This window comes from Nyctereutes procyonoides, unplaced genomic scaffold (genome assembly GCF_905146905.1).
Source record: "Nyctereutes procyonoides isolate TBG_1078 unplaced genomic scaffold, NYPRO_anot_genome, whole genome shotgun sequence".
NCBI classification, from domain to species: domain Eukaryota; kingdom Metazoa; phylum Chordata; class Mammalia; order Carnivora; family Canidae; genus Nyctereutes; species Nyctereutes procyonoides.
Window position 1 is genome coordinate 8,562,749 of NW_026575051.1, and position 20,966 is coordinate 8,583,714.

The 20,966-nt window shown below is 38.8% G+C and overlaps 1 protein-coding gene across 1 annotated transcript in view; it reads right to left on the bottom strand.

Moving 5' to 3' along the window:
* Nucleotides 1–20,966, bottom strand: part of KIF6 (kinesin family member 6) — a 375,439-nt gene that overhangs the window by 333,660 nt on the left and 20,813 nt on the right. The window lies entirely within an intron of this gene.

Here is a 20,966-nt window from a genome sequence, read left to right on the forward strand (position 1 = left end):
ATGAAATTAATACTGAAAGTGTGAACCATTCACAGATCCTCTCTGAAAGAACTACCAAAGGATGTGCTTCAGGAAAAAGTAAACTGAAGCCAGAAAGAAGTAAAAGGAGACAACACTGAGCAAGGAAATTAGGAAAATATGGGGAAAGTTAAAACATTCATTGGTTGTTTTTTTTTTAAATAAAATAACAACAAGGACTAATTTGAATCATATAAAAACAAGGTAGAATTAAAACATTTATCAATGGTAAGATAAAATGAGGGGAATCTGATTAGCATTAATCACACAGATCAGGAGATGAGAAATATCAATTAATTCTAGACTTTATCAAGATAAGTATTCTTATAAACTTTTAATGATAACTAATAAAAGAGTTTATATAAAACCCTTACATAAGAAGTACAGAAAATAAGGAAGTTTATTATCAAAATAGAAGGTAGGAAAAGAGGGAGACAAAGCAAGGGCACAGGAAAACAAGATAAATAGAATATAAATATGATAGAAACAACTTCAAATACCAGTAATCACTAACTCAAGCTTGGGTGACAAAGTAAAAGTTATCCATTTGTCATTTTTTAAGAAGATTTTATTTACTTATTTGAAGGAGAATAAGAATAGGAGCAGGGGTAAGGGCAGAGGGACAAGCAGACTCTCTGATGAGCACCAAGCTTGACACGGGGCACAATCCCATGACTCCGAGATCATGATCTGAGCCATAAGAATACAGAAAGTATGGAAGTAAAAAAGGTGAAATGTATTTTTTATTTATCCCACTTAGTGCAAAAATTCACATATTGTGTTGTGATTATATCAATGGGCTTGATTACTACATGCTGGCCTAGACCTTTAAGTGCTGTTAAATAGTATAATTCTAAACACATACTGTGGCCTTTTGATATGGGCCTAGAGGATTTTTTTTAATAGACTTTAGTATACAAAGAATTGTTAGAGACAAAATCAATCACTACATAGGATAAAAGGAAAGCTTCTCAGGAAAATGAAGCAATTCTAAACAAACAACATAACCTCCAAATATATAAGGCATAAATTGACAGAATTACAAGTAGAAATACACACATCTGGAAGTTTTTACACACCTCCTTTGGTTCTTGATAGATCAAAAAGAAAAAAAAAAATCATACAGATATAACAAACTTGGACCACAATGTCAACAAGCTTGAATGAAAGGACAAACATGGACTCCAGCATGGAAGTTAATTAGCTCTTAAAAGATTTTAAACAATCCAAAAAAGATCATTGGGATCATGCATCAGGTGGAGAGTGTGGTCAAATGGTCTCTAATATTCCATCTAACTTTGGGATTGTTTAGTCTAGTTTCAATAAATATTTCACTCCAAGATTTAAAATAGAGGCTTCTTTTTTCCTTTTTTCAAAACTGGGTAAAGCTCTACGATGAGTTATAGCTTGAGGTATAAACCTCAACATTCCCACTGTTTTCCACTTTGAGTTTGGTGTGGGGTGGGGATCACCACGCTAAACCCAAAGAAAACTTCATGGGTGTAGTCCAAAGGGAACCAAATCAAACAAACCAACAATTTTGCACAAATTCCCATGAGCCAAACCACTGAATTTCACTCAGCAACAAAGACATATATTAGACCCTCCTCACCAACTGGAGCCAAATTTTCCTAAACCTCAGACATGTCAAGGCACTGCTCAGTTTGAAAGATGAGCAAAAAACTACATTTCAAAATAATTAACTTGAAACTATTCAAGTTTCTGTAACGTTTTGGAGTCTTTACAATACAACATTTTGGAGTTTTTACAATGGAATAAAATTAGAAGAAATAAATCATAGAAGGCCCCGGTCCCCTCTGCCAGGCAGCAATATTTCCTCCCAGACATTCACCACAGGGAAACAAAAGAAAAAAGAAAAAAAAGAAAAAAGAACTTGTGTATTGATGTTCAACAAACAAATGACAGCAGCATTCTAGAAGGAAAAATAAATAACAAAGCACATGTTGAAATAATATAATGGGTTCAATTTACAACTAACATCTTTGTAAAGACAGACTTGGCCCAAACACCAGTCTGTATATACAATTATAGTTCTACTGTTATAAAAACAGATAAGGACAAAAGGAAGCCATCCTTTAATTGGTTCATACTGTACCTACTTGTGTGGAAAATAGTGCTGTGTGTACTGATGTATGAATTTACATTTACAAATTTATGATATCTCAGTGTCCCTTTTTAGAGATTCCAATTAGTTTATTTACCTTATATCATTTTTAAAGGAAGTATTAGGGAGGAATTAACTGCACTGCTGTTTACCTGGATCACCTAGGGTGATCCGGGAAGGGTGAGGAGGATAAAAGAAAAAAGTTAACAGAAGAATCATCCATCCCATGAGCTTCTAGATCCTTCGGCCTTTTCTTAAATTCCTTTAGGCTTTTGTGCACATCCTTCCATTTTTCTAGATGTAGATGGATCTTTCTGGCATGTCTGCCATCCCAAAATGCCCATGCTTGTGAATTTGAGATTAGTTTTACAATCATTGTATAGATATCCCATGGCAGGGCTTCTTTTCTTACATAAAATCTATTAATAACATAATGGCATACCTTACAAAGTTCTGGCATCTCAAATAAAGCAGACATGGTTAGTTTTAATCCAAATTTTCAGTTCCTTGAGAGCACACATGGCATCTTAATTTTTGTCAGTTTCCCCACTGCAAGGGTCACAACACTTCTAGTGAGTATGCACTGACTGCTTTAGTAAACTGGCCTTCAAACAAGTTAGAGTTTACAAAAATAGATAGGGGGATGCCTGGGTAGCTCAGCAGTTGAACGACTGCCTTCCACTCTGGGCATGACCCAGGGTCCTAGGATTGAGTCCCATGTCGGGCTCCCCACAGGGAGCCTGCTTCTCTTTCTGCCTATGTCTCTGCCTCTCTGTGTGTCTTCCATGAATAAATATTTTTTTTAAAAAAAAGATAGATAACTGGAAATAAAAGATGAATAAGACAGCACCAATAAAAAATCCACTGAAGTATATGTAAAACTGAAGAGTGGAAAGGGGTCAGGTATGTTTTGAGGGGGCAGATTGTGCTTCTGGGTAGAGGAAGACAAGGCAAGCTTATCAAAGAAGACCTTACTCTAGAAACTAAAAGACAGAGAAGGCAATAAAACAAGCTAATGTCCCACCCTGCTTGACAGCTTGACACAGACTCGAAATAATTGCCCATTAAGCAAGCAGCTTTGTTAACAAGAGCAGGATAAGAAGCAGTGGACAATGGAAGGAATAGGCTAAGGTAACTATAGAAATAGACACTACCAATCCATAAACATATATTTAAAATAGTTTCTCACAGGTACCCTTAGATCAGGTGAAATGGGGAGTGGAAGGGAGAGTAGAGGTGAGGGATGGGCAAACTGAGTAAAACACAGCCCGTCTTCAGTATGTTTGTTCACCGTACAGGACCCAGACAGATGAACATGATTACAGTATGAGAAGCACCGTGTATTAAGTATCACAGGTGCCAGGGAAAGGGTATAAATACTGCTGTCTGTGAGAGCCAGAAAAAGTTCTTAATAAACGACTTTAAAAGTAACTCAAGACATTTTTATATAACATAACATTTATGTGGCTCATAACATTTGAGCATTAAAACAGAATTCTGATGATCTGATTTGAACACAATTACCATTACAATGAAAGAAAGATCGTTTTAATGTAACAAAGCTGTTGCCACATTTCAGAAGAGGATGCAATTAAAAACAAAACCGAAAAAACCTTCACTGCTCTGTTTACAACCAACTGTCAGCACCAAATACTTCATAATAGGAGCTGTGTTCTGTTTTGTCTTGTTTTTTTTTTTTTTTTTTTTTTCCTGGCCCTTGTTTGTGTATCTTCCCATGTGTAAAAACAGCACCTGATGAAGCACCTTTCCACGCTACAAAAAGTGGGAGGGAACACCGTTTAGCTGAAACTTTAAATAAGTAAACCTAGAATCTTCTCATCACTAAATATAAATCACCTGTTCATCATTCTCTCTTCAACTCGCCCTTCCCCTTCCCCTTCCAGTACTCGAATCACTCAGCAAGAAACACACAAAACACCCAGAGCCAACATTCCATGTAGAACATTTGGGAGCCGGGACAAGGCAGGCAGGAGATTCCCTACACCTCACTCGCTCTGCCATTCAAAGTCCAACCTTTTCCCTTCCCATTCTGCAGAGATGTAGAGAATCAGCTATTTGACCCCCAGTTCTGTAGACTGGAAATGCAATTTCTGGCTCTGTGACAAATTCCACTGTAGCAAAGCCAATAGCATGCCCCATGGGGATTCACTATAATGGGATTTTAACTGTTTGGTATTATGCATAAATTCATGGAAAACTAAATCTCAGGGAATGGTGAATATCATAAGAGCTACAAGTTCAGAAGTGTGGGATTAAGAAAATCCACTCCTCTTTCCTTTCAGAGCAAAAAAAAAAAAAAATGTTCATGGAGGTAAACTAACGAAGCTCTGTCAATTCCCTCATTCCACAGACATTTATGAGTGACTACTACACACCGGGCACTGGCTGAGGCTCTGGGAATGTAGCACTGGACAAGAGAGAAGAGGACCCTGCTCTCATGAAGCTTCTGTTCCAGTTGTGGGCAGACGGACAGAAAGTAAAACAGAAATGAATAAGGAAGTGCTAATGCTAGGAAGAGGATGAAAACAGGTGACATGCTAGAAAGCAACTGGATATAGACCTTTAGGTTAGGAGGTCAGAGGAGGCCTCTCGGAAGACATAACATTTAAGCGGAGATCTGAGTGACAAGGAGGATGAATACCTAGGCATGAGATAGCAGGTCTGAAGGCAAGAATGACTTTGGCCTATTCTAGGGACAGAGAGAAGAGCACTGTGGTTGGGGCAAGGGGAAGAAAGTAGATCTGAGGGGCTGGCACAGGCCAGTTGTGGAGGGTTTTGTAAATAATGTAAGGGAATCTGGGTTTTATTCAAAGTTCAATGAAGAGCCTTTGTAGTACTGTAAACAGGGAAATGACTGGACCTGAGCCACATTTTTAAAAGCTCATTTTGGCTACTGAATGGTGAATGGACTATGAGTGGGCAAGAAAGAGGGCTGTTGCAACATTGCCTAGGGCAGCATCTGTGAAGACAAAGCAAAACTGATTGATCTGGGAGATATTCTGGAGTTCAGTGGCTAGGACTTGCTGATGGGAGAAGAAGAAAAGAGGCATTAGGAATGACTGGAACGGACAGCCCCAGTGGCCCAGCGGTTTCGCACCGCCTTCAGCCTGGGGTGTGATCCTGGAGACCTGGGATCCAGTCCCATGTCAGGCTCCCCGCATGGAGCCTGCTTCTCCCTCTGCCTGTGTCTCTGCCTCTCTCTCTCTGTGTCTGCTGTCATGAATAAATAAATAAAATCTTTAAAAAAAAAAAAAAAAAAAGGAATGACTGGAGCCATTTACTGAGACAAGGCAACTGGAGGAAGATGGATATGGATGACAATCAAGACTTCCCTGGGGGTACCTGGGTGGCTCGGTTGCACATCCAATTTTTTTTTAAGATTTTATTTATTTATTCATGAGAGACACACAGAGAGAGAGACAGAGACAGAGACAGAGACCCAGGCAGAGGGAGAAGCAGGCTCCATGCAAGGAGCCCGACGTGGGACTTGATCTCGGGTCTCTAGTATCACACCCTGGGCTGAAGGCAGAGCTAAACCGCTGGGCCACTGGGGCTGCCACACATCCAACTTTTAATTTCAGCTTAGGTCATGATCTAAGGGTCCAGGGATCAAGCTCTGCATTGGGCTCAGTGCTCACTGGGGAATCTGCTTGAGATTATCTCTCTCTCCCTCTTCCTCTGTCCCTTTATCCTCCCCCCCACACTCACTCTTTCTCACTCTCTAATAAATAAATAAATCTTTTTTTAAAACAGTACTTCCCTAAAACATGTTATCTTTCAAATGACCACTAAAAATCCAAGCAGAGATGTCAAGAACATGATTAGATAGATAAAAAAGTCTGGAGTTCAGAGAAAAGATCAGAGCTAGAGATACAGGTTTGGTAGTCAGTAACATAAATATTGTATATAAAACCAAGGAAAGAACGAGATTCCAAAGGCATCAAGAAAAGAAGAGTTAGTCCAGAGATGGAGCCCATCAGGGTTAAGGGCTAGTGGAGAAAAGGAGGCAAAGAAGACAAGGAACTGCCAAGTGAGTGAGGGAATAGGATAGTTTATGAGTCCATTTAGGCCCTCTGGGAAGGTGAGACCAAGGTGGGATTAGACATACAAGAGAAATATAAGGATTAGACATACAAAGACGAGGGGGCAGGAGTAGGTAAAGAGAGTTTTAGACCTTATGTAGGTTTGACATCTATGAAAGGAAGAGGGATGGGAGGACTGCATAGGAAATGCTTCAGATCACAGCTCAGTTCTAAGGGAGACTTGGCCTGGCCAAGGGGACTTTCCGATCCAATGTTTCTTTTGGAGGAATCTTATGTAGTAAAAGAATGACCCAGTTCTAGTACCCCATCATGCTCAGCTATTCACTGGAAACACACCAAGGAAGCCAGGACTGTGTTTCCACTGTGTCAGATCTAAGGATATGGCACCTGAAGGCTTCAGTCAGCCCTCAACCCGTAGGAGAGTCTCATGAAGGAAGACCTAAAAGGCATACCCCACAGCCAACACAATGTGACATTATGTAAACCAAGAGTAAAAGAGTGTTTCAAAGAGGAGGGAGAAGTTAGCTCTGTCAAATGCTGCTTAAAGATCAGGTAACACATGGGTGGGCATGTGGTCACTGTTTGTGACAACATGGAGGTCACTAATGATCTTAACAAGAGCAGACTCAGAAGGGCAGAGAAGAGAAGAGAAAAGCCCAATGGGAGAGGGTCAAGGAATGAACAGAAAGTGAAGAAGTGTAAACAAGAGGACAGACAACTCTTTTCCAGTAGTTTTGCTGAGAAAAGGGAGCATTGAAATGGGAAAAAGCTGGAGGGGATATGGGTAAGCATGGTCCTTGTTTAAGATAGGAGATACTTAAAAAAAAAAAATAGGAGATACTAGAAAATACTGATGAGAATGATCCCATAGATCCGAGAAATTAACAATGCTGTACTAAGAAGAAAACTGCAAGTGCAATATGCTTGCGAGGGGAAGAGAGGAAGACCTCAAGATACAAATGGAGGACTAGCCTCTGGCAGAGAGAGGAGAGCTCTATAACCATAACAGGAAGGAAGCCACAGGATTAAGGACAGATGTGGGCTGGTAGACTTGGTGGTAGGAGGATAGGTAGTGCTTGTCTCATTGGGTCTATTTACTCAGTGAAGTATGAAGCAGCTGAGAGCAAGGAAAAAAGGAAGGGAACATAGGAAGCTTGAGAAGAATTAAATTGGGAAATAGTCATCTCTGAGAGCAAAAAAATAAACATATCGGGAAAGTGTACTAGGACTCTCACTACTCTGAGTGCCTACTTGAGGTGTGTGGGCCTGAGTTTATGGTGAGACTAATCAATGCAATGCTCTTCTGTAGCAATAACAGAGTCCTAACTGGAGACATGGCATAGGTGGATGATTAGGTTTGACAAGACAAGGGGTTTTGCTGAGTATATGGCAGGGAAAGACGTGGAAGGATAAGTGGCATTTCTTGGCCATGGATCCAACCCCACATGGGGTTCAGGAGTCATAAATGGGTAAAACTGACTGCAGCTATACTGGCTGAATAAGTATAAAGAGCTATAGCTCTTTAACTTTCCAGACCCCTAGAAAAACTTCTATTCATTTTCTTCTCCATTTGGGCAATCTCTATACTTATTATTCCTCTGTTGCTAATTAAACTCACAGATATCAATGTTTATAATGAATACAGTGCAAAACTCTGCTGCATAAGTTTGTTTTTGTTTTAATTGATTTTAATGACTAGGTTTTTGAAATTTTGTTATTTTAGAATTAGGGTTGGATTTTAAAACATTGCTGAATTTAAATATCCCGTGTTTGGATGGCAGATGAAAGAGCCTTTTGATGAAAATAAACAAAGTAGCTCAACATGACACTTTCTTCTTAAGTCTTTGCCAGGACAATGGAGTAAATCATATTTGGTAAGGTGTTTAGCTTAATAGATCTGTCTAGATTACAAATGTACAGAAAATGGTAATTTTTTTAAAGAAAAGATACTACCTCATTGATCTTTTTTTCTGGAAATTTGCCCCAGAATTTTCCTATTTGAGCACATCCTTAAAAATTCACTTAAGATATACCATAAGAGACTCTTGACTATAGGGAACAAACTGAAAGTTGCTGGGGGGGGGGGTGTGTGGAAATGGGCGGGGGGATGGAGTAACTGGGTGACAGGCATAGAGGGCACTTGATCTAATGAGCACTGGGCATTATTTGCAATTGATGAATTATTAAGTTCTACCCTTGAAACTAATAATACATTATATGTTAACTAAATTGAATTTAAATAAAAATTATTTTATTATCTTTTAAAGATTTTATTTATTTATTAATGAGATACATAGAGAGAGAGGCAGAGACATAGACAGAGGGAGAAGCAAGTTCCCGACGGGGACTTGATCCCAAGATCACGCCTGGGGCCAACACTCAACCACTGAGCCACCCAGGCATCCCTAAATAAAAAAAAATTTTAGAAGATATACCTTCTTCATACAAAAACATTTGACCAAAAACATACTATCTATACCAATCATGTGGTGAAATGGAAACTTTTCAATAAGCAGCTTTCTCTTACAGTCTTAAAGCTACAGTTTGTTTCAGAATAAATCACAACACCAAGGTAAGCAGTTTGAGAGAATATAAATGATTGCTTGTGCTCACAGATTTAAATTTCTGATCAAATTCCCAAGTTTGGCAGTTGAAGCCTGTGGTAATAATGGGGTTCCAGGCAACAAGAAGAGAGAACTGCCAAGAAACTCTGGCCTTCTCACATGACCCAACCGCCCACTTTAGAAAAAATGACTGGGAAGCAAATTTGTCAAGAACAGGACCTTCGCTATGGAATAACCACCCCAAATCCAGACTATAAACAGCCACTCATTCAAATGCACTATTTTTAAGAAGAACACCCGAATCACAAATGTATGTTTTTCTTCTTTGACCTGCTAAACATCAACTGCATTTTCAAGTTTGCATATACCTGAGACCGGTGTAATTATAGGCTATCATCCTGTGAGGTTGTTATGATCCAAGGATCCCAAAGGACTGCAACAGAGCTTTTTCTTTATTTGCACTATTTTAGCATGAAGAAATGAAGCTACACTTTAGGAAGCTGCTGTGTTGGAAAAAATGTTAACTGCCAAATAAACCAGTCCAGAAGCAGCATAGTGTAGCAACCGAGGGTACCTAGAGTCCAGAATCAACATAGTGCAGCTGCATTCAATAGCAGCACCACAACATCAGCCCAAGGGGACGGAAAATATGACAGGTTCCACCACAGAAGAAGATGGCAGACAATGAACAATGAATGATGTGTGGTGACTGTGGGGGGCAGGGCAGAAGAAGACACATCCTCAACACAAAGCAGACAACAGAATGATGACTATGTCAGCTCTGGGAACAAACTGACAGAACCAAAATTATGTAAAAACTAGGTCATTGTGAGAAATGAATACTAACTCCTAATGTCAGGCTCTTAGGAAGAGAAAGAAGCTAAATTTGAGCCTTTGATGAGTTCGTATTTTAAAAAGAATACTTAGTTATGGGCAAAGATTTTTTTCTAATAGGGCTGAAGATAATAAGTAAAAATTGAACTTCTTATTTCTACACATCAAAGAATATCATTCTTTCAATCTTTCCTGGGTAACAGAAAAAAAAAAAAATCACTCTCTTTTGAAGTATTCAGATTAAAGTTCTAGGTAGGGAAAGAGCACTGGTGATAATTTAATCAATCCATATGTGTCATCAACACGAGTAATGTTAATATATTTTGTTATTGGGATCCCTGGGTGGTGCAGTGGTTTAGCACCTGCCTTTGGCCCAGGGCGCGATCCTGGAGAACCGGGATCGAATCCCACGTCGGGCTCCCGGTGCTTGGAGCCTGCTTCTCCCTCTGCCTGTGTCTCTGCCTCTCTCTCTCTCTCTCTCTGTGTGTGTGTGTGACTATCATAAATTAATTAATTAATTAATTTAAAAATATATATATATATATTTTGTTATTATGAATATTCCCAAAACAATGATGAAATCACTGTTGCTTATATCATCATACCCGGGTATAGAGTAGTGGTTAAGATTGCGTAGGCTGGAGCCAGGTTTTAATCCTGGCTTCATCACGTATTAGCCCTACCATTTTGCAGGTTGTTTGTGTTTCTGTGCTTCACTCTCCCTTCCACTAGAATAAGGACACTATTCGTACTTACTTCTAGTATGGATGAAGGGATTAAATTAGTGACACTATGAAAGGCACTGTATCAGTGAGGATCCCAACAGAAAATCGATGGTACACTCCATTCACTGAGGGCTTATTTATAAAGATGTGGAATACAGGGAAGAGTGCTGAAATCTTAGGGCTGGTAGTGGTGAATTTGACATCACCTCTAGGCCTTTAAGTCATAGACAGTAGGCTGCCTTGAGAGGTAATTTATCTTCAGTCTGAAGCAAATAGCCAATCCAAGGTGAGTTTGCAGAGAGGAGAGTAGAGGGGAGAAATGTTTGACCTCACTGTGCCTTCCCCTCTGATCACCTCCTGGGCCCTTCCATTGGCTGAAACCACTCGGTAACTGGAGGGCAGGAAGCAGATTGATGAGCCCCACTGCCCAGGCCCAACAATGGGGCAAGACCAGGTGGAAAGAGGAAGACAAGAGATCTGGAGGGGCAAGAGAAGAGATCCAGCTCAAACACTTATATGTATTGAAACTATCTGATGATTTTAAGCTTCTTCACTTCCATAAACATATATTAACTGTAATTCATTACACCATACCAATCAGTGCCAATCTTGAGATTAAGTCAGCCGGACTGCAGTTCAAGATTAACACAACCTTATTTTCATTTTGATACTGACCAGGGACCAGAAATTCATTATTTACTCAACTTATTATGACCCAGGAGAAAGAATGAGAAAAGAAATGTCATGGGAACTAGTTGTAGGCTTTCTTAGATTGCCTCACAAGAAGCTTTGACAGTATCTTATAACCAAGTCAAACCCATATCTGAGACATATTCTCCAGAGCCCTGGGCTTCTACAGCAGAGAAAACAGAGTCATGAGGAGAAAGCAGATGACTATACAGCCTGGATTTTTATTTACATGAATAAAGGCTATCTAATTCTGAAATATATGCCCTATAGAAAATGCTTGGAAGTAGTGACCTGACACCTACTTTCTTAACTTATTTATCCCTGAGAAGTGTACTGTAAACAAGGTATGAAAATCTTGAAATTATGAAAAAGTTTATTTTTAAGCACAAAATGTGAGAATTAAGTATCAGGTCCATGAAATGCTGCTGTCACATAGTTTAATAATAATATACAGTTGCATATAATTTTGGTCATGAAGCCAAACAGAACGCAAGGTACCATTTTAAATGTCGTTAATAAATCACATTTTTCTTATCTAATTAATGCAAACTGCAAGAAAGTATGTGTCATTTGATAAATAAGGAAAAGTTAAAACCTTCCTTTGTATTTACACAATTAGGACAGTATTAAATTTTTATTAGGAATAAACTTTATAAGGTAACCTTTACTATAATACGGTGATATAAAAACTAAGATATTACTTCCTTTTAATCTACATGCCAAACGACTGCATACTTTAAGACCCCTGTAAGGGGGTTTTCATTATTATATTATGGTGAAGGGCAAGTGCTTCTAAATGGGGATAAACACTGAATTAAGGTATGGATGTAAGCAAGACTAGAGAAATCGGCAGAAGTCAATTCTGGAAAGTCTTATGTATGAGGCCTTGAGTCAGGGCCTTAAACTTCATTCCGAGGACCACAGCGAGTCACTGAAGGTTTGCAGCTGGGTGTCAAGCACAGACACTGCCATGCCATTTGGGAGAGGGATCATGAGGAAGGGCCGGTGGGTGGGTGAGTGCATTGGGCTGATTCAACCAACAAAGAGAAGACTGTCTGGGTGGAAGTGGCTGGGGGCAGAAGGAGATGCAGGGACAGCAAGCCAAATATAGGACAATATCACAGTGCTAAGGGCTGGCAGTAGGGTTTCAGTTCAGCCCCATTACATTTGAATTTCAGATAAATTATGACAATTTTTTTGGTATAAGTATGACCCGGGCAACATTTGGGACATATCTATACTAAAACTGTATTCGTTGTTTCTCTGAAATGCAAATATAATGGGGCACCTTGTATTTTCATTTGCTACATTGGGCAACCCTAGCTGGATGTGAATTAGGAGACAAGCTTCTAAAAGAGGCTGACTGAACTGGAGACAAAGACTGATGTGGTAAACTTAAGAGAAACTCAAACTTAAAATTGAGGAAAATGAGTCTTTCTAGGCTCAATATATTTTTTTTTTGGAACCACCCAATTCCTCCAAAGTAACCACTGCCATTCTTTTCATAACATGATGGCCATAAGGAGACAACACTGCAAGTTGGCTTAGCATAAGGTCACTGGAATAGGTCACTCAGAATTCTGCTCTACAAGCATATTATAGAGGAAGTTTCATACCTGCTTTCCCATCTGTATTTCTAATCCTAGAGAGGTTGAAAACATCAGGTAAACTGCCACACAACTTTTTCTATATAAAATTGTGATATACGACTCATCACAGTGAGGCCTTAACCACATTTGAACATGTTTACGGTTCAAATAAAATATGTTATGTGTTTTTATATGTCTAACAAAGAAGAATGATGGTTATATCACTGAGATATTTCTGAACCTCTGTTCATTATTTTGTCAAGTAATCTCTAAGGGGAAATATTTTTACCATTCCCACACTTTTATAAATTTACTTGAGGCTACTTAATATACAACCCTATTTTACTCTTACTGTTCCTTAAAGGATTTGCAATATGTGAGGTGAAAGAGAAAAGTTTTACTCGATAATTTCTTTTCATGAGAGAAGAGGGTGCTGTACGTAATATATAGAAGCCTCACTTTTAAAAGTGACGCAACAATGCACCAGCAGCTAGTTAGGACAAAAATGAAGTAGGCTCTCAGCAGCAAGAGGACTATCAGAAACTCTTACCCACCACTTCATGTAGGGAGGAATGGTGGTAGTAATAGATGGCATCTAAAAAAGCAGTGGTCACATGCAGCATTAGCACAGAGCCACACTGCCTAAGTCCACATGCACACAGACCCCTGCAAAGTCAGTAAACACCAGGACTCTGTGAAGATCCACCAGGAGGCACCGTACAGCATGTTTGTGGCCTTATGTAAGAGAAGGAAGGGAGCTCTTCAGGGTACCGAACTAGCACAAATCCAGAGAGAGTAAGACTTTTCCTGCATTGGATCACACGATCTTCCAACACCATGACCAATGTTTGCTGTACATTTAGGAGACAAAATATGAGGCAGAGACTCCTGGTTGCCTCCCAGTGGTCATCCTCCCTTCTTCCTTAGTAGCCACACCCCAGATTTTAGCTGGGCACATGGCCAACTATAGGAATTACATTTCCCTCCTTACTTACTATGTGGTGTGGCCATATGACTACGTTAAGGCTAATGAGATCCAAGTGGAAATGTTGTGTGGAACTGCCAATAATTCTCTTTAAAAAAGGAGCAGCTACAACCTTCTCCTCTCTTCTTCCTGCTGCCTACAAGGAACATCTTCGCACTGGAGTTCAAGCAGTCATCTTGTGCCACGAGGTGGCGTAAGATAAGGATGGTGGGACAGGAGAGAAAGTGCCTGAGTCCTTGGTGGTCATGGAGCTACCACCTTGGACTGCCTACCTCCAGGTTTCTTTTATGTGAGATAATAAACACTCATATCTTCAGACCACTATTAAGTTTTTCTATTGCTCACGGAAGAATCAATGCCTCATTGATTTAACTAGAATGTATGCATATGTGTGTAAAATACTACAAAATGTTTATAGTCTAACACATGGTGGAAACCTAACATGCATATTAGTTCTTCATTATCTAGTATAACTATAATTAGCCCCAAACATACAGACATTTGTAAACCTATTATTAGACAGAGGAGCTTATCATTTGATTACCACAGAAGGAAACAGCCAAAATATGAACAAGCCCTGCTCTTGTTCTTCATTTTCTATAGTCACCCTTGAATGTCCTCAAGCCTTAGCTATCGCACAGGTATCTTCACATTGATTTCGTTTTGTTTATTTTGCCTACATATCCAAGGCAGAGACTGATCTCTGTCCAGCTTGTATGCCCCCTTCCTTCTGGCATTGCCACTATCCTGTCCTATGGCAGAACCTTTCCCCATCTCCAAGTGGTGTGGGTAGGGCTATCAAGCAGGTTGGGGAGATCCAGGTAAAGAGAGAGTACCCCATCCTCCAGTGATAGTGATTTGTGTGGGGATGGCCATGTAAATCTAGAACTTCACATGATCATTCTACTGAAGCTAGTAAAAGATATAAATGTCCAACTTTGAGGATAGGGGTTTTACAAGCCTATAAATTTGGAGCTGCTGGCCACGTAGAGGAAACTGAGTCTGGAGTCAACACATTTCTCGACTTCCTAGTAACATAAGCCATAAAGTCCTTTCTCTTGGATTTGTGATAGGTTTCTATGTCTTGCCATTGAGAAAGTCCTGGAGACTAATATTAGACTGGTCATTTTTCCATGGTTCAATGATATTAAAGATAAAATAGATCAAGAAACTATAGAATCAACAACTTTGTAGTATCTATCTTTGGATCTTCTTCATACCATAAAATTTTCATTCATATTACTCATATAAGATTATGAATATCACACAGAAATTGAGAAATCTTTGGAGCCATGCTTTCATCTAATATGATATGAAACTACCAACATGATTTTCAACCTTCTAATTATAATTTAAAGAAGCTAATCAAGTTTTTATGTCATATCAATATTTAGAAAATAGTTTTGGTATATTACTTAAGGGTTTCATAATTTTGGTGGCTTCCTTGGAAATCCAAATTTTATTGTCTTGATATAAATACTCCCTCTACCAGAAACATACAGAGAGCACAGTAACTTTCAGTAACAATTTCTCCCATTAAAAAAAAAAAAAATCCATTTTTTTCAAAGTGGCATGTAGCACAAGCTTATTTTTTTTAAAAAAGATGCTTCCTAGTTTAATAACAATCCTGATTTTGTCTCAGTGAGAAAAAAAATTGGTGTTCTCATGATAAACCAAAATTAAATCAGAAATAAAAAGAATATTGATTTTCAAAGATCCTAGTGCTTGAGAGTGAACACAAGGTAGTAAATGAATTTCTGCAGAGCTGTGGATGAAGAATATTTTATTTCTGAATAATTCCTGACACAATTGCCTATTCACCTAAATTAAGAATGAAAATACAGATACTCTTAAGTGAAAACATACTGTACTTCTATTATCATTTAGATTGAGGCTAAACAGGGTCTCATAGGAGATAAATATTCTTAACAAGCAAATAAAGAATAAAGTGTTTCAGCCACTGGGGTTTTCTTTTTATTTCAACTGTGTAAGCTTTTATAACAAAGTTTTTAGAGTTCTGAAAGCCTTTTACGGCTACAATTATATGAACAACACAATTTAATTAGCATGCATTGAGTATATGGTTCTATAATGGGAATTTTCATTAATTAACATAGATGGAAATACAAAAGCATTAGCTGTAAACAATTTGAGGAATCAAGAATCTAATTTGCCTATTGTAAGGCAAAGAAAAACAAAGAAAAACACACTGCAGTTATGTGAATAATTTCGGCTTGCATAGCGACCGCACGTTTATCTAACAGTTTCAGACTTCATTCATTCCACAAATATTCACTGGGTTTCTAGCATTATTGATGCTTGGGAGTCATGAGCAAGCTAACAGAATAGAAATCCTACATTCTAATTCTGACGTTCTAGCAGAGCAGATAGATGATGTACAACAGACAAAAATGCAGAGTAAGATATGAGGGTCCATGGTAGTCAGGGAGAGGGACAGGATGCAGTTTTAACTAGGGTCATTGGGTGTGCCTCATTAAGAAAGTGACATTTGAGCAAAAACTTTAAAGAGGTAACAGTATGAGCTATGTAGGTATCTGGGGGAAGAATGTTCCAGGCAGAAAAAACATCCAGTGCAAAAGCCCTACTTGAGGCTGAAGATTTCTGGAGTATTAAAACCTGAAACATAGTGACTAAACAAAGAGAAAAAAGGAAGAAAGCTTTAAGGTAAGTGCCCCTTTGTATAGAAAAGGGGAGCAGATCTTGGAGGACCTTTTTGGCAGGGCTAATTACATTATTTGGGAGACCCAGTGCATGATGAAAATGCAGAGCTCCTTCATTCAAAAAGAAAAAAAGTGCTGTCAGAGGTATTGAAATACCTTAAAAGTACTTTAGTATTCATAATATAGGGGTTGCTTATAATTCAAAGGATAATGGTATTAACATGAATGATGATAAACTTTCAACTGGCTAAATAAATTGGCATTATAATTTTATACATATAAAACTTTATTATTAGTTAATATTTATATATTATATATAATAATTTATAAAAATACTGTATTAATATGTCTTGATTGATCATATAATTTTCCTGGCTTACTTTTACTACATATTCATTTATTAGATCACCAAATTTATATCTTTCACATCATTTTCAATTGATTTAACTGAAAGTCATCAGCAAATGCAAGATCATAAATAGTTTTTTTTTGTTGTTGTTTCAAAAATTTCTTTTCTTGTGATGAGAACTTTTTGGTTGTAACCTCTTAACAACTTTTAAATATACAATACAGTACTGTTAACTGTAGTCACCATGATGGGCAAAGGTGGTCAAAAGGTACAAACTCCAGTAAGTCATGGGAGTGTAACATACAAATAATTTTTAATAATTTTTACTTTCGAGAAAGATTTTTGTGCTGATCCACCTGTCACTGGGGCTATTACAAATATTTTATAGGCTATGACAACATTGAAATACATTGCTTATAAATTACTTCAAAGTATAAATTTTAGTACATCTAAGCTGACGAATCTTATAAAATAGCTTCTCTATTTTAGAGAAATAAAGACTGAACTCTTCATACAAATCAATTTCATGTAAGTTTGAATGTAATTTTAAATGCAAATATACCCGATGCATTTTAATATTTGCTCTGACATCTCCTATAACTCATGGAGGTAGAGTAAGAAACTAGAAGTGGCTTTCATAATATGTGCATAATCCAAAACACATATTTGTGTTTTATCACTATATGATTAGAAAGAAATCTTTCATTTTAAAATTATCTCCTTCATTAATTGGTTCATCTGAAGTTTCATATACAAATAGCGTCCTTTTCTGTTGAATGATCTTTAATTTCTGTTTCGAAGCTTGTGGACATGTGCTTTTCTTGCAACATTTTCAAAACTGAAAATTCTAACCTCTAAAGAATTCTAACTCTCTGATATGATAACTCTCTGATATGGCCTTGATTTAATTAGATGCACTTGGTCAGAATGAACAAAATCCAAGGAAGCAAGAAAACCAGTGCAATGGTCATATGTTTACTTTTATTTTGTAATAGTTTACTGATAAAGTTTGTTCCCTGAGTGCCAGCAATTCCTGTTCTGTTGCTCAGGGTGGAGAGTTAAATATCACACACTGTTAGGACCAGCTCTGGGGATGCACAGAGGCAGTCAGCCTCTTGTGGCTGTCCTGGTGTTGGCCCCTAAGGAAGCCTCTGCTATCTTGCATGGCCACGATGCCCTTCTGCTGATGCTACAGTGGTCACACTCCCCATCTAGTTCCAAATCCCAGCATGCCCAACCCCTCATGGCCCTGTGGTGACCTGAACTGCTCTGAGGTTACAGCTGGCCAAATGCTACTGCGTGGACACTGCCTGCAGTGCCCAAGCCCGTGTGTGTGCCAGCTGCTTCCTGGACCATGAGCATATGTGCACCCTGCTGCTCCAGGGATCTCCTCTCTTCAGGAATATGCTTCTTTGTCCCACTGGACTTCGCTTACAAAATGAAAATTCAAATAGTAATTTATTAGGAATTTCAAGATGGCAACAGCAAAGGATTAAATCAAGCCTGGAACCCTTTTCAGTGTATGGTTCTGAGTGGCTACAGAGCCAAGGTCAATGAAGCTGGAGCTGGTTCTACGTCATCATAAAGAACTGGGCTTTTTCTCCAAATGAAACAGGGAGCCACTGAAAGGGTTTTGAGCATATAAGGGACACGCTACATTTCAATTGCAGTTACTAGGGAAGAATATCAGTTTTGCATTTCTCACTAGAGAACTGGACTCAAACTTCTTAGATTGAAGCATTAAACATGATTTATACAACCATCATGTTGCTTTTGAACATTCAGTATACTCAAAAGTAATTAAAAAAAAAACCACTACATTATACAATCTCAATATATACACTTTTTATTTTTATTTATTTATTTATTTTTATTTACCTATGATAGTCACAGAGAGAGAGAGAGAGAGAGAGAGGCAGAGACACAGGCAGAGGGAGAAGCAGGCTCCATGCACCGGAGCCAAAGACAGGCGCCAAACCGCCGCGCCACCCAGGGATCCCTATACACTTTTTATTTTGCAGTCACATCTCAACAAAACTGGGGGAAAAGCTAATTTCTAAATTTTTACTGAGGCCAATGTTAGGTATAAACAAATTAGATCAAGCCCACTTATAAAACATGGCCTTGATTTAATTAGATGCACTTGGTCAGAATGAACAAAATCCAAGGGAAACAAGAAAACTGCAAGAGTATGAGGACATGTAGAAACAGGGATTTCCCCCAGGCCTTTCGCACACTTAGGACCTTCCCTGTGTGTATCAGTCATGAGCTAGCCAAGGCTATGAGGATTCATAACTGTCACCACCACATAGTCCACGGTGACCCCTCAAGACTCGTTCCGTACCCGCACTCTTCCAGCTTCTGCTCCTGCCCCAGCGGTCTGCTTTGTCCAGAAGTGGCCAGTTTATTCTGCCAAGAGTGACACTCAAACAGCCCCAGCCCATTTCTATTTGGGTAACACGTTTAGCACTAGATCCGCCTCCTAAGTCCTGGGCATCCTTGCATTGCTGTCCTTGACTCAGATTCCTTTTTCTGGTCCCATTGGTCCCATGGCTGCCAGAAACAATAGCACAGGGTCACAACCATCCCACTGGAAACTATGGGTTTCCCCCTTATCAGAATCTGTGAGGATGGCAGGTCTGGCAATGACATCACTGAATGCTTGCTCAAAATGTCTTCTGATGCAGAGCTTAACATCTTTCATTTCAGTCTGTCATCATGGCTGAGATGCTATCAGTCTTGGCCTGATTTTGGCAAATAAGGATCTTTTTATAAAATAAAAATTCCTCCAAGAAAGTTAAGAATGTTAAAACTTACTTTCAGTGCCTGATGGATAGCTTGCACTCAATAAAGGTTAGCTGAATGAGTCACGGATAATGGTTAATTTATCCAATCTAATTGTTTTCCTTGGAGAATAGCTACATTGAATGAAGACATTTTATGGACAAGAGAAAGAAACATCACCTGGAGGACGTGAACATGTGACAGAGCCCAGGAAAAGGGCACAGTGAGTACAGAACCACAGAGATCAGAGATTCTGGAGCACAGGAAGAAAAAATCCAGGAGATGGGAAGTAAAAGAGAAGTTGCAATTTCACTTCCCACACCTGCCCACCACTCTCCCCCAACACTGACCAAGACAAAACCAACACCTCAGTTTTGCCAATTTATAATGGCCAAAAGGAAAGAGTTAACACTGTTGGATACTTCTGAAAGTCAAACAGGAGGAGGCCTGACAGTTTCCCACTGATTGGGTGACACCAACATCCCTGGTGAATTTAGCAAGGGTAATCCCAGTGAAATGCAATGAAATATATAAACACAGCTGTGTGATAGAGCAATGTGAGGATCAAAGGACTAGGAAAGAAAGATCTATTCTAGTCTCAGCTCTAGTGATAGCTGCCGTGTGACCCCGGGGAAGTCAATTAAATGTTCAGAGACCAGGGTGCCTGGGTGGTTCAGTGGTTGAGTGTCTGCTTTCAGCTCAGGTCATGATCCTGGGATCCTGAGATCGAGTCCAGCATCAGGCTCCCTCCATGGAGTCTGCTTCTCCCTCTGCCTATGTCTCTGCCTCTCTCTCTCTGTGTCTCTCATGAATAAATAAATAAAATCTTAAAAAATATAAATGCTAAGAGACCCAGTTTTCTCGTCAAAAAGGGGGACAATAACGCCTTTCTGTCCATGAGGTTGTTGTAAAAACTGAGATAATATACATGTGCAGGTGGTATGAGTTTGGCAAAGCTCCGTATAAAATCAAATATATTCTCGCTGTTACCAAATAACAGTAATTAATTCTATTCATGTTATTTGGCCAGAAGTACATTAAAAATCTGACCAAAAACACCTGGCCAAGCATAGGAATGGCCAAATTCACCAAGAATGACAGAAATTCTTCTAAAAGAGATCTGCTCCAAGTAAAGCAACTTTTAAAAGAAGACATTTAGATTGTGCACTAACTAAATTTACTGCCGTGTTTACCCCAGCAATTTAAACAACATATTTTAACTATGGTTGTACTTTTTGCCAGTCAATTGTAAATTCAAATAACTATAGTAAAAACCTTGCCAGTTGCAATCAATCACTGTACATCTGTGTAGGAAGAATTTTCCAGAAGGCTTTGCATTCCATTTGCTTTCTTTGTATATCATCTTTTGGGAGGATAAGAAGGTGAATAATAACAACTGGAAATATCTCTGGATCATCTGGGACTGTGTCCTCATGTCCCAAAGTAAAGATCTCTGATAAAAATGTGGATTTGTGCCTCAGGAGAAACTAAATCTAACAAGAGTCAGGGGGTAGGGGAGGGAAATCCATAAAGAAAAGCCTTCATAACTTGGTAAAAC